Below are 15356 nucleotides of genomic sequence, written 5' to 3'. Positions count from 1 at the left end.
CTGGGGCCCGCGGCTGTGTCCATGGATAGAAATACGGATTGAAGAGATTTTTTATGCAACCTGCATAACCTGAGTGTTTTGCTGATAGTTTAGGTCTGCTTTGACAGCCACAGAACGGGGCATCGTTCTGTTTTTTGGAGAGTCGATTTAAAACAAAAAGATGTGCTTCCTTGTACAGGAACATTTCACTGAAAAATGGTGTTTTCTGAATGTTCAATGACTCATCAGAGGTTGGAGCAGCATAGATAACTCTGTTAGATGGAAATACCCAGTGTGAGATTCTGGTCTCTGTTACACTAGTATAAATCCAGAGTAACACCACTCAAGTCAGTGGAGTTACCTTGACTTTACACCAATATAACGGATCCGATTCTGGCTCTAATCATTCAGTCCAGCTGTCCTGGAGTCAAAACTCCCACTGAAGTCAAGGGGAGCAATCAGCATGCAAGAATAGTAGGACCGAGTCCTAAGTGTTAAGAACTCTCCTTACCAGTTTGCTGGCGGACACACTGAACTCGCTGAAAACATATGCTACCAGATCCCATGCTGCACAATTCTCCACACTTCCTGAACTGAGCAGCGTCCTGATGAAATGAAGAGCTGCCTTCCTCACCTGCAAGGGTAGAGATTACACACAGCACTTCTTGTTAGCCCTTCTGCCTGAAATAGGAGCTAGGATATGATATGAGAGTCCTTATGCTTTTGATTTTGTCTCCTTGGATTAGAAACATGGATACATTTAACACCGGCAGGAGAATGACATGCCTTCTCTTTTCTGCAGTCTCTCATCTGGATCGGAATGAAAGCTCCACCCAGATATCCATTCATCCCATAACACTGAAAAAGTTGAAATAGTTCACTGTTCCACACACAATCTTACCATAGCATTCTGATCACGGAGAGTGGATTTCACTGCCTTCACAATCAGAAGCTTTTTAACTCTTGTCTCAGGCACTGAAAGATAAGGAGAGGTGTACAGTGCTTCTTTGTTCCACACACACTCACTTTCCACATTGGAATTAATCCTGGATTTCAAAGGGCCCTAGTTAAGAAGATTATCAAGCTTCTCTCCTCTACAGAATCAGTGGGGAAGACATAGGACCAGATTCTGGTCTCAGTTGCACCAGTGTAAATCTAAAGTAATTCCATTTCTCTAAATAGTGCCATCCTACTACCATGATGGAAATATTATAAAGGAGTTTGATAGACTGAGGTGACTGAAGTTAATCTGTGTTTACACCGGCATAACAGAACTCAGAATCTAGTCTAGAGTGTATAATACTTAGGATTCTCGAGTCAGGAGTATTATTCTACTTTTATCTGATTATTGTTAACATGCATTAGCCCCAAGTTAACTTCTGTATTTGAAGTTGAAAAAGACCTTGACAAATATCTTGGGCTACATTCAGCACTTAGTTGATTGAACCTGTTGATTTCTGTGTGGCCATATGGGAGTAACTTAGGGCAGCATTTGGTCCCTTAGGGGATCTCCAAACCACTGGTGACTGTGTGTTCTAGAGCCTCTGTGCCCCAGTTGCAGAGGTGATGAGTCTGCTGCAGCCCTGCCGTGCCTACAAAGCCTTGGTTCTTTAGCTCAATCTCTAGTAGCTCAAGCTTTTAGCTCTGGATGTCCTCAACTCAACCCTCAGCATGTCGGCCAAGAGGGCAGCTGGCACAGTTGCTCCTGTGTTACTTACAGTCAGCACCAACAATAGCTCTCAGGAAATCTAAAGACGCCACACGAACGGCCTCATGCTCAATCTCCAGCTGCTCGTGTAGAAATGCTAGCAGATCATCAGGAGAAGAACGGGCTGCAAGGGAAGAAATCACATCCTCACTGTCTGCAGAACTCTTCTTCTTACCGAACCTCACAAAGGTAAGGAAGTTACAAAGAAACCACTGTGTAACTCAGAGTCTCTTCCCCTTACCTAGCAGAAGTACACAATGGAACAGCTCTTGGTGGTTTTCTATGCTGAGCTGCTTAGCTGGAGAACAGATCTGTGGGAAGAAGGGAAATGGTGAAAGAAAAACTAATCAGAAGCAAGGGAAAAGAAAAATGTTCAATTCATTTCTAAGCTTCCACTTCCTGCTTGTCCAACTAGAGGTCTGAACCCCAGGGAGATGGTCCTGCATGCACAGCAAGACTCAAAGACAATGACCAATACATTAGATAAGAGAAGCTAAAGTGTTTTGAGCAGCAGAGCTGACCTAATCAAGACACAGCCACAGTTTTTACTTTACAACTCTGACTCCTCCTGGTAATCGGCTTATGGTGAAATCGCTTTACAAACTGAGCTGGATAGTAGCTAAGAAAATGAGACCGCTCCCTGCTTACTCTTGAGCCTGCAGAAATCAGTAAGGCATGAGGAGGTCCCCAGGCTCTGCACGATCATTCCATTGATTTTTTAGTGTTAATATGCTTCAGATCTGCTGTGCCTAAGCTCAAGGGATCCAAGCAAAACCACCCCTCACCTGGTTGTGCAGAGCACTGCAGATGGCTTGAAACTTCCCTTTAGGTAGAGGGATCTTATATTCAACAGAGACCTCCAAGAGCTGGCTCAGACTCTGCAACAGAGGGCGAAAGTCAGATGGTGGGCACACAAAGGAGCCATATGTAGTGACTGAAGCAGATTCAGGGGATTCCTAGATTCCAAGGCCAGACCGGATTCTTGCCATCATCTAGTCTGACCTCCGGTCGGTATGACACAGGCCAGAGACCTTGCCCAGAATAATTCCCAGAGCAGAGCTTTTAGAAAAACATACCAATCCTGATTGAAAAATCGTCAGAATCTGCCTCGGCCCTTGGTAAATGGCTCTAATGGTTAATTATCTCACCATTAAAAATGTACGCCGTATTTCCAGTCTGAAAGTGTCTAGCTTCAGTTTCTAGCCATTGGATCAAGTGACACCTTTCTCTGCTAGACGGAAGAGCCCATTAGATAATAGGAGTCCCTCATGTAAGATATTATAGACTGTAATTAAGTCACCCTGTCACAGGATAGGTCCACCCCGTCAGGGTGGTATCAGGTTGAGGAGGAATTGAAGTAGATCTGGAGCGGCCCAACTGGCCTAGTCTCCCTAGCCACCACAGCAGTCCGGGCTCCTAGGGCAGCATGGCCTAATGGTCGGGATCAGTGCAGCAGCCCTTGGGTGAGGGACCGCGGCCCAACAGCCTGAGTCACTTGGGCTGCCCTTCTCGGGATGGCAGTGCGGCCTAGTGGCCAAAGTCAGTAGACCCACCCTTGGCTGCAGGGCAATGCGGCCTAGTGGCCAGAGTCGATAGAACCACCTTTTGCGGCAGGGTAGTGTTGCCTAGTGGTGAGCCCTTCTCCACTGGGTCCTACCTATTCCACAGGGTCCCAGCCCAGGGCACAGGGGTATCTGCCACCAACTCAGCGGGGATCCTTCCAAAGCATGCTGAGTCAAGCCTGCTACCTCAAGTGGATCAATGCTTCGTCCACCTAGGCTGCTTCCCACCCATTCTTCCGCAGCTGGGAGTCTCAGGGATTCTGGGGTCTCTCCTCCATCTCTGGCATTGGGTGGCTGGGGGTCAGCTGCAGCCACAGTCCGGCTGGCCTCTGAATCCTGGAGCACTGGCAGTCTCTCTGCAGGAGCCTGCAATGCGCCTCTGCTCCCTTTGGCAGCCATCCCAGCCTGAGCTGAGCGGCTCTCTTTTGTATCCTGGGTCCAGCTGAAGCATGCCGAGCAGAGATGAGGGGGCATGACCTCCTCGGCCCACAAAGCATGATTAACCCCTGCTGAACCAATGCGGGGTAGGTAAACCCCATCACACACCCTTTTACTTTCTGTGTATTAAACTAAATAGATTGACTTCCTTGATTCTCCCTCTGTAAGGCATATTTTCTAATCCTTTCGTCACTGTGGCTCTTCTGTCAATTTAGCAACACCCTTTTTGAATTGTGGGCACTAGAACTGGACACAGGATTCCAACAGTCGTCAGACAAGTGCCAGATTTAGAGGTAAAATAACCACTGTGCTCCTCCTTGAGATTCCCCTTTTCATGCATCCCAGCTTTAGCTTTTTTGGCCACAGCATGAGTTCATGTTCAGCTGATTATGCCCCATGACCCCCAAAATCTTTTTCAGAGTCACTGCTTCCCAGGACAGCATCCCCCATCATGTATGTCTGGCCTAAATCCCTTGTGCCTAGACGCATACATTTACATTCAGCCATATTTAAAGGCATATTGTTTCTTTGTGCCCCGTTTGCTAAGTGATCTAGATCACTCTGAATCTGTGAGCTGTCCTCTCCATTATTTACCACTCCCCCATTTTTATCTCATCTGCCAACTTTATCGATGATGATTTTATGTCCTCTGCCAGGTTATTGATTAAAAAAAAGGTGAAAATCTAATTCCTTCCTGCATCTAACACACTTTTCTCCGTTGCTGCTTGAAGTTTCCAGAATGTCTCGGATGCCATCTACATACTTTCCTATGTTTACACAGTTGTGTAGTGCCCTGATGCTATCAAACAAGTCCATGATACATTGGTTCCCTCCAAATCATGGGTATTTCAACCCCCAAAGTGACCACATACTCTGTACTAGAAAGCTTCAACCAACATAGACGGTGAGTAAATATCACTACCAAGAAGTTATAGCTGTCTCATGACTTCATTTACAACTGTGTAGCCCCACTGAAGACAGAATATGGCCCCTTACTTCTCGCTCATGTGGTACTGAGGGTGGATGAAATAGAGAGACAAGGCGAGTGAGACAATATCTTCAATTAGATTATCACACCCACCTTGTCGCTCCAATATCTTGGACCAACATGGCTACAACAGCACTGCATAGAACGGTAGATGAAACAGACAGGCAATGATTTTATATCTATCTAGTTCTGCAGTGCAAAGCAATGACCCTCAAGCCTCCTTGTTATTAATTTTCAACCGTTGACAGTTGACTTGGTACCGACCAGAGACAACATATGGTAGCCCCTGCTCTGAGGAGCTTATGATCTAAAAGAGAGACACAGAGTTGACAGGATGTTTTGGGAAATCACAAGGAGAGAGTATCTTGTTGTGCAGGTGTTTTGTTTTTTTATCTCCTTCTCCTCCTCCCCAGGAAACAGAGGATGCTTTTCATCAGAGGCAGTTACCTACAAATCTTGTTGCCTGGGTCACCATGTGTATAAAGCCAGAACTTGTGTGCATATTTATTATCTAACAAGTCACTATCTAGACCAGGAAACCCCACTGGTAGCAAATTCCTCCTGCAGTTCACACATGCACACACAGAGACAGTTACCTTAATGAGTGGTACCTCACCTTGGTGACGTGAAAAACATCAATTTCCTCCTTATATTGCTCAAGGAGCCATGAGATCTCCTTAAATATCGGATTTTGTGGTTCCTTTTTGTGTAGTAGGATGCCCATCATGGGACCAAGGGCTTTGATGATGGCCTGCTTGAGCTGCATAGATGAGACACAGAATTTATGTTCCTATGAATTCATTCAATATCTTCCAATAGGCACACCTTTTCTGCTTCTAATGAGTGCAATTTCCCTTGTTCCACTGTCGGAACGGTCCTATCCCAATATTTCCTGGTAAAGAACCAGGACTCGTAGGGTTGGTGTCAGGATTATATTCTAATGCACCTCACAACTAGACCAGGTGAAATATTTCCCCAGATTAATATGCATTCTAGGCCAACTCATCCCTGCTGTAACTCCACTGGGGCTGAATGGACTTAGACCAGGAATTAATTTAGCCCACTATCCCGGGTTCATCTGCACATTAGGTGCACAAAACTAGAATCCATGTACACTAGGTATAGACCGAATTTCCATGATGTGGTGACATTATAAACGTATGGGTTTTCGATGTTTTACATGACACTCTGTTCCATCCAAAAGGACCTACCATTAAATGCCATCATCACAAAGAGTGCCAGACACACAGAATGTAACATCACAATTTCCGCTAAAGGTTTAGAAAGTCAGCAATTCTCACCTCCAGCTCCTCACAGGTCAGCCAGTTGCTGGTCACATGACAATATAAGGGAAGAATTTGATTGCAGAATCGTGATTCACCCATTCTGGGGAATGAGCACTTTTCCCAGTTCATAAAATATTCATTCACTGCCCTTGAGCATTTTTCCAGAACTGCACGGAAGGAGAGAAGACAGGCAATGTGAAAAGGACATAGTAATAATGAGGAGAAGTTGCTTTCTCAGAGAAGACACCCAGGCCTATCGTTTACTCCAATTCCATGGCAGCTCCTATCAGGACTAGATGCTGAAATCCCATATCAATTTGGAGCTATTTCTCTTTCCCCCATTCCATTTCTTGTTTCTTAAAAGGCTTTTTGCTTTGTACATCTCTCCATCTTTTTTCAATTACCATCATTTGAAGACTCGCGTCCTCTGCAGTTGTTGTTTATTCAACCCGAACACTGTATGATTTCATCTTGAGTTACAGTTTGTCTGAAAGATGTTCAGTGCCCCTAACTGCCATTGGCTTTAGTGGGATTTGAAGGTAGTGGGGAGCCCTTTGCCCTAAAAGTAGGTGTATCTAGTGTCCTTGCTAAGAGGAATTAGGGCCCAATCCTGTTCTCTATGAAGTGGATGGCAAAATTCGCATTTCCCTCAAGGGCACAGGATTAACCCCTTACTGAGCATCACCTGAAAAGCAAAGGAAGAGAGAAGTGGAGAAGAAGAGAAGACAGAGAAAGAGGGTGAAAGGAGATGATGATGATGATGATGATGATGATTGATGAAGAAACTAAGGAGAGAGAATGGGTGGAGAAGTGGGAAACAGGGGATTTTTAAATGTACAGTAATGAAATCTGCTCCCTTCACCTCCTCCCCCAGGAGCCTCCTGGCAGAGGGGCAGCTTCAGCCTTTGTGTCTGTTTATTTTAAACGATATGCGTGAGTCACAAAGGGCCTGAACTTACAAATGCTCAGCACCTCCTGCAAAGTAAGGAGCATTCTCAATTTCACTGAGTGCCACGGGAGCCAAGGAACGCAGCACCTGGTGCAATCCAGGGAAGGGAGCACAGTTCAGGGCCTGTTTGCAGACTTGCTCAGTCACTTAAATCTGTACCAAGACCCCCTAAATATCCTGGCTGGGATGATTTAACTGGGAATTGGTCCTGCTTCGAGCAGGGGGTTGGACTAGATGACCTTCTGGGGTCCCTTCCAACCCGGATATTCTATTCTATGATCCATTTGGAGCACCTACAGGAAGTGCTGGCACTTACCACCACAAAATGCTTGTCTCATCCTGCTGTCCTCGACTAACTCCAACATGGAGATCATGACGTTCAGGATCATTCCCACAAAAGGGATACACTTAAGTGCTGCAGAGAAAGGCCAGAAGAGAAGGAAGACAGACAATCAGCTGCTCTCTGCCTTCTTACAACACACTTAGAAACACTGTGGGGCAGGATGCTATGGGCTCCGAGGCCATTGGCGCTGCGTAAGCAGAGCAGAATGGCTTTAAAGCAGCCATTGAAAGCCACTGGGGGAGTCACCCTGAAGAGGGGAATCCTCCACAAGTGTACAGCTGTGCCCAATGCCCAACTCACTCCCAGAGTAAGGAGAGAGAGCACTGGGGCGGGATGGGAAGAGGGGTGGAGAAGAGCTCCACTAGACCTGATCTTCCACTCATTCCCATCCTTCAGGTACTTCACTCAGGGGCATAAGTTAGAGCTTGCACCTCCGGCTGGATCGCTCATGATCTGGAGGCCAGAACTAGCAACAGCAGTTAATCTTGTGTTTCTACACACACACTCAAACAGAGCTCTGTTTAGCGGTAACATTTTTAGGTAGAGAGATAATCCCCTGTCCTTAAATGAAAAACAATCACTTTGAAAGAAAAGAGGGAAGTGACCATACCATAGGCGGATGACAGGTTGCCCAACGTAATGAAAATAAACTCCTCAGGCAGCTCCAGATGATATATCAGCTCTAATATGACATCACTGAAATAGCAGCGTGCCAGAGTCACTAAGGTGTTGCTAGCTGCCACTTTTAGTTCATTTCTTGCTTCCTAAAAACAAAAACCAAAAGAGAGAGACTGAGGTGACTGAAGCCGGTTGCACTAGCCAGAGTTGTTTACATGAGTCAAGTCCTTATTTCTGAGCACAAGTTGTGAATGAACCAACCCAACTTTCTGAGGGTAGAGTCATTCGTCATAAATATTCCTTGACTCACTTGGCTAAACAGTTTTCAGCCTTCGAGTTGCTTGCAAGCTGCTTCGTTAGCCTATTCACTGTTAGCTACTTGTGGTGGGTGACTGGTCACCATAGTCACATGATATTTTCCCTGCCCTTCCCTGAGGCGGTAAGTGAGACACAGACTGGGCAGCTTCAAGATATTCCGAGAGCTTTCCTGGAATAAACTGTCCCCCAAAAGGAGGCTGACTTCCTTTGGAACAAGAGAGGGATTTTTCCATGGGGTTTCCTGCTGGCAAACTAGATTCTAAATCCAATGCTGCTTCTTTTGGAGATAGCTCAGATTCTGTCTGTCTTGGGGCTTTATACTGCCACTTATCGCTACAGTATCAGAGCGCCTTCCCCATAAAATCAGTATCAATAATGAAATCCTGAGTAGACTTCGGGAAAGACTTGCTCCTTAAGACACCATAGGCCTGTCTCTGGGTCTGAGATCATGTGTCTCAGGTCCTGATCCTGCAAAGCACTTCAGCACATGTGTAACTTTCAGCATATGAGTTGTCCCATCTTATGCATGTGCACAAGTGCTGTCTAGGACTTGGGCTTTGGTCTGGAGGAAGGTGTGGGCCTCTAACAGAAGAATACATTTTCATTTCAGTATATAGTTTATCCCCCCAAAAGAGAGTTTGAATGAGTTAAAGCTTTGGATCCTTTGATTGGTATCTCGGGAGAACTAACTTACCTGAGTCTCTCTCATGTGGTTTGAGGCTAGTGTAATTATTTTCTTCAGAAGCCTTCTCTCCAGGCCCTGGGTGTCCTGCTGTAAGACTTTCTCCAGGACACAGTAAATGTCTACTCTGTTTTGCTGGGGACAAAACATAAAAGAGAAGAATTGGGAAAACTCTTTCTTGCCGACCAGACAGTAATGTGGCTAATAAGCCCCTGCCCTAATTGGTGGCTTAATTGGTGTAAAACGTGCCCGGCCCTCCACAAGCACCGCATTGAGCAGCGCTTCAGAAGCAGCCGAGCAACTGACATCGTTTAATCTTCCTGGAGAGAAAAGAGCCAGAGGAAGCGCCCTTCACTGCCCCCTTCTCTAGTTTCATTTATTCAGAACAAACAATAAAAATGAGCACCTTGCCCTTGCTCTAGCCACTCCAGGCAGAATTTGTAAATGTGGAATATAAAATACCCAACTCCTGCAGTAAGTCCTCAACCGCTCCCAGGGGCAATGAGCTCTGCCGTTAGATCTTCACGGGAGTGGGTTTCTGAGTGGGGGTGGAGGGACACATGTGGACAGGGGGTGCCAGGACCCACGGGTGTGCAGGAACACATGGAGACAGGGGCAGATTGCCTTACTGAATGGGAGAGGTTAGGGGTCAGACAGGGTCTGTATGGGGGGAGCTGCCTAACAATTCCTTCCCGCCCCTCCCAAAAAAACTCTTCCATACTTTTCCCACCCATACCCAGCAACGCTCCAAGTTCACACCCAGGCTCCTTCCCAGCAATTTACTTCCCTCTCCCTCAGCTCCTCCATTACCCCTGACTCTACCAAGCCTTTGCACTGCGCCTAAGGGGTGCAAGAAATATGGTTCTGTATTGAGTTTAAATGAATTATTACTTTGAGTTCTGTATTAACATGCATAGTAAGGAATCAGTTTGTCAAAAAACATCTCCTGAATCCTTTTTGTTGTCTGTATTCATACAGACATACTTGCTGACAGGTATTTTGAAATAAATAACCAAAAATAATTTTAACGGGTGTAATTATATTGTATTATTTTGACAAACAAAATATGCAGAATTTTGCAGAACTTCTAAAATATTGTACGCATCATTTTTTTTTTTTCTTGCAGAATTCCCCCCGTAGAAAATATATAGATAAGGGTCCCTTCAATGCTATAATCTCAATAATATGTCATCATAATAAAGGAGTGTTGGCTAGGATTTAGAGCAGGGAGTCACTTCACTTGTGTTTTATTCACATTCTTTGACTAACTTGCTAAGTGGTGTTGAGCAAGTTACTTAATTCCCTGTGACACAAGTCATCCGTACATGAGGATAATGCTTCCCATTCTCACAAGGGTGCTGTGAGTCTTAATTCATTAGTATTAGGGAAGTGCTTTGAGATTTTTGGATGAAGATGCGAAAGAAGGGCAAAGTATTATTAGAAGAGATTACTGCTAGTCCGATCGTGTACTTTTACGGTCTACAGCCCATGTACTCCACTGTGTGTAAAAGGACAATGCTCTCTTTATAGAGCATGATATCATCCTGATCTGTAAGAACAGCATTTTGCATGATGAGTTTACGCCTGAGGACAGAAGGGCGAATACTGATTCTCCTGATGGTGCGCCAAGCCAAGTTCTACACTGAATTATCCCCGTGCAGTCCCCTGTACCCCCATGAAGTCAGGCAGAATTTGGTGTGGACACCTGGAAAGCGGATGTAATTTCATGAAACTGCCCTACCTCATCCTTTTGCAGTTTCTCGAGCAGAACTGTCAGAACGATAGCCAGCTTGGTCTCGGCTATAAAGGCAATCCTGAGGGCAATTTTGCCCTTATCTTGATCATCCATATGTGCCAGGAGGGAGACAACCTCATTATAAACACCTGAAATTAAATAAAAGGATAGCAGAAATTGGTGCTGGCCTCTTTAATTCACTATCCAGTCAAGATTCTGCAGGAGCCCCAACACTGTGAGAAGTAGACCTGGGAATCGTGGAAATCCTCTTCCTTCCTCCTCATGACCAGGTTTGTTTGCTGAACTACCCAGTGTGCTTGGGGGGAAATCATAATGAAGCAAATTTGCTCCTTTCAAGTAGATCCCCCCGTAAAATAATCTTCCTTTCCCTCTTTACTGTCAATTGATGAGTTTTGATAGCATACAGAGTAATAATTTAACTCTAAACCAAGAAATAGAGCTAAAGTTAAGCACATGCTTAAGAGTTTTGCTTAGTCAGGGACCCATTTTCAAAAATCCTGAGCACCCAGATGTACCTATTGGCTATGCTGGGAACTTTTGGGGCTCGGTATCTCTTGAAAATCAGGCCACTGTTGGAGAGCTCAGTATGAATTTAGAAGCCTAACTTTAGGCCCCTTGTTTTGAAGAAAGCCTTTAATCTTCTTTTATGGTAGTTTAAATACTTGCAGAGAAGACTCATGGAACAGAGTTCATCCAGTTCATAGAATATCAGGGTTGGAAGGGACCTCAGGAGGTCATCTAGTCCAACCCCTTGCTCAAAGCAGGACCAATCCCCAACTTTTGCCCCAGATCCCTAAATGGCCCCCTCAAGGATTGAACTCACAACCCTGGGTTTAGCAGGCCAATGTTCAAACCACTGAGCTATCCCTCCCCCTGTACAGTTGCCTGTAGAGGTCATAAAGGAATTCCCCCGCTCCCCCCCACCCCCATGCACAATTGGCGAGGTGTACGCTGTGAGTGGGGTGGGGTGGGCTGAGTCCCTCCAACCTTCATCTGAAGCGTCAGGGATTGACCATAGCAGGAGATGGGACACCTGGTAGGGTGGACCAGTGCTCTAAGATGGTTCAGAGAATCTGTTTCCTTAGCTGTCCTGTTCACATGCTCAGGGTCCAACTGATCTCCAGAGTTGTGGGTGGGAAGGAATTTCCCCCTGGTCGGATTGGCAGGAACCTTTGAGTGGGAGGATGGGGCACTGATCACCTGCTAGGATAATCTGAGTATATCTGACCTAATCAATTCTCGACCATTGCAAGGGCCTCAGGCATTGGTGGAACCTCAGTCTCTCCTGTCCTCTGCCGATGGCACACAACAGTTTTGTCTCCTACAGACTGAAATGTTTTTGGGGTTTTGGGGTTAAAGACAAGTTTTGGGGTTCAGGTAGTGTTGCTAGGTGAAATTTAGTGGCCTGTGAAATACAGGAAGTCAGACTAGATGATCTAATGGTCCCTTCTGGCCTTAAACTCTAGGAAACAATGAAATAGCTAGTGTATGAAAAAAACCAGGATTTGATCTCCCATGTATCTCTTCGCTCTGGGCAGAAATTCTACAGGAGACTTAATATTTCACAAGAAATCTGAAATGCCATATTTATCTGTCTCCATTGTAACAGCATTCCAAGCATGAAGGAGGAACTAACAAGATTTCCCCTTCCCAGGAAAGACTGCCCATCCGTTATGCAAATTGAATCCTTCAGTTGTAACACCCAGATGCAAACGGAATCATAACTGTAACCTACACTGCTCATCCGTGTGGGATGAGGAGCACTAGTGTTGCTAAGAAATGTGACCCCCATGGTTTGTTCTCTTGCATTTAAGATATTAGCAGAGCTTCATTTAGACAGCCAGAGGAGAAGTCCTTCTGCCTTTTTTGTTCTAACTTCCCCTCTCTCTGAATGAGTTGGCTCCATGGATGCAGAAGACACAAAATGAGGGCCCATAACAAACATAAAACAACTGGGAGAAAAGAAGGAAGACCTCCCCCATAACATTCCCTAGAAACTCAGATTCTCAGGAAAGTTTCCAGGTCCAGAGGCTGTAGGCCAACTCCTCAACTGGTGTTAATCAACACAGCTACAAAGAAGTCAACAGAGGGACACTGGTTTCCAGCAGCTGAGGTTCTGCTCATACAAAAGGAGAACATTACAGCTAATCTGTATGCCTATGCTTTCTAAATGTGTGTGTGAATATAGAATGGATATAGAGAATACAATGCTGATCCTTACCTCTGTCGGTTACCTCCTGCTCACTCACAAATTTATTCATGTTTTAATCTTTCCTCAACACTTCCTCCAGTCCTTTCTCCAAAGAGCTCCAGTACTGATAGGCAGCTGGCCTCTCAGGCTGTCCTGTCCTGTCCAGGATAGCCAGTTCAGATTATGCAAGCACTATTATGACATCGCTGTGACTGTGACATAGCACATAAACTGCTGCTGACCAGGTAGGTGCTGTGATGACATGGACAAGAGCCTCAAAGGGATTTAGGCTCCTAACTCGCACTGAAATCAATAGATGTGAGGAACCTAAATACATTTCAATATCTGGGCCCATCCATGTACGCAGTCCAATAGGTGGCTAAATTTGCTCCAGTGTAGAATTTCTCATTCGCTCGAAATCATTTTGAATTTTGGTTCCGTCCCTCTCTCAGTTTGCCACACTTTCCAATATTGGTTTTATTGGAAAATCTGCTCCTGGTTGAATGGATAGAAAATAAAAGCACCGAACAAAGAAAGAGAAGAAACTGCCTTGGAGAATGCACAGTGACACTTGAGTGTGATTGGTTGGTTGCAATGCACAGTGACACTTGAGTGTGGGTGGTTGGTTTCCTTTGCTTTTTAATTCGGTTGATTAAAAAGCTTGATGAAATCTTATTGGACTGTATTACAAATATTGATTTTATATTGTTTTACAATGAATTGAAATTTATTCTTCATTTCCATGTCCCGCCAAACAAATCAACTAAATTATTTTTTGTTGTGTTTAATACAGTGTGGTGTCATATGTATGGCCATATGTAGAGGCCACACTTGATTTTGGAGATGATGTTGCCTTCAAAGCATTCAGAGTGATGACACTCTTTGCAGTAAACCATATGGAAAAAGAATTCCAATGACATGTGTCCTTTGCTATGTATAAGTGATTTTGTGCCTTACCCTTTCTGATTTTGCCCTTACACGGACATGCTATTCTTTTGTACTCCTCCTTAGTAATTTGTCCATGTTTCCCCATTTTGTAGGATTTCTTTTTGATTTTCAGGTCATTACAAAACTTCTGATGGAGCCATTGGCCTCTTACTATTCTTCCTGTCTTTCCTTTGCATTGGCAGTTGTGCCTTTAATATTGTCTCCTGGAGGTTAAACTGCCAGCTTTCCTGAACTCCTTTATGCCTTAGACTTTTTCCCCATGGGTCGCTACCTACCAATTCTCTGAGGATGTTAAAGTCTGCTTTTGGCAGTCCTTCTCCTGTCATTCTCACTCCTTCCTTTCCTTAGAATCATGAAATCTATCCTTCATGATCCCTTTCACCCAAATCACCTTCCACCTTCACATTCACCACCAGCTCCTCCCTGATGGTCAGAATCAAGTCTAAAATGGCTGTCCCCCCACTTACTTCCTCCATTTTCTGAAACAAAGCATTGTCCCCAGTACATTCCAGGAACTTATTGGGTAATTTTGAGTTTTACCATATTCCTTTTTCAGCAGATGTCTGGGTAGGTAAAGTCCCCCATTACGATCAGGATTTGTGTTTTGCATATTGCTGTTGTTTGTTCTAGAAATGCCTCGTCTCCCTCCTCTTCCTGATTTGGTGGTCTGTAATAGACCCCCTACCAGGACCTCACCCCTGTTTAGTCCCTCTTTTATCTTTACTCAGAGACTTTCAACTGGTCTGCTTCTCACCTCCTTCTGGACCTCAGAACAGGTTTACAATGCAATATGTCCTCTCTTTTTTTTCCTGCCTGTCCTTCCTCAACAAGCTATAGCCCTCTATACCAATAGTCCAGTCATGAGATTTATCCCATCAAGTATCTGTGATGCAGTTAAGCTCAGTTAAGATTCATGTACTAAAACTCCCAGTTCTTATTGCTTATTCCCCATTATTATTACTCCTTGCTTGTGTGTACAGACATCTAAGATGTTAAGCGGATGCCCCCATGGATTTCCCTCTTGTTTCTCCTGTAATTCTACTGCAATTTTCCACATCTACTTCTCCCCACACAGCTAGTTCTCTATTAAGGCCACCTTTTTTTACCTGGTGGCTTTTTTCACCTGCCCCCTCTGAACTTAGTTTTAAGCTCTTCTCCTGAGGTTGGTGAGTCAGTGCATGAAGATGTTCTTCTCCTTCTTGGTCAGACGGACCCCATCTCTTCCCAGCAAACCTCCTTCCTGCAATAGCATCCCATGGTAGAGGAAGTCAAAGCCTCCCAGAGACCCATCTTCATAACCCTATTCTGTGGGCATGCCTACCATTGAGTGTGTATTGAGCAGAAAGAACACTCAGTGCAGGAGACAAGGGGACTGAGTTAAACTGCAGATGTCAGGTTCACATACTTCCATTTACCGTGACTAATCTCTTAAGCTAGTGGGGATGGCCACACTATAAAAATGTTTCTGGAGATCAGCATGTGATTATTTGTATTGCAGTACTGCCTCACAGTCCCAGTCACACAGCAGGATCCCATTGCGCTAGGACCTGTACAAACAGAGAACAAGATGGTCCTTAACTGTCATTAATT

The sequence above is a fragment of the Lepidochelys olivacea genome, assembly GCF_965140295.1.
Source record: "Lepidochelys olivacea isolate rLepOli2 genome assembly, chromosome: 20".
Taxonomy (NCBI): Eukaryota; Metazoa; Chordata; order Testudines; family Cheloniidae; genus Lepidochelys; species Lepidochelys olivacea.
The sequence above is the reverse complement of the archived record's forward strand: the minus strand, read 5'-3'. Positions refer to the sequence as shown.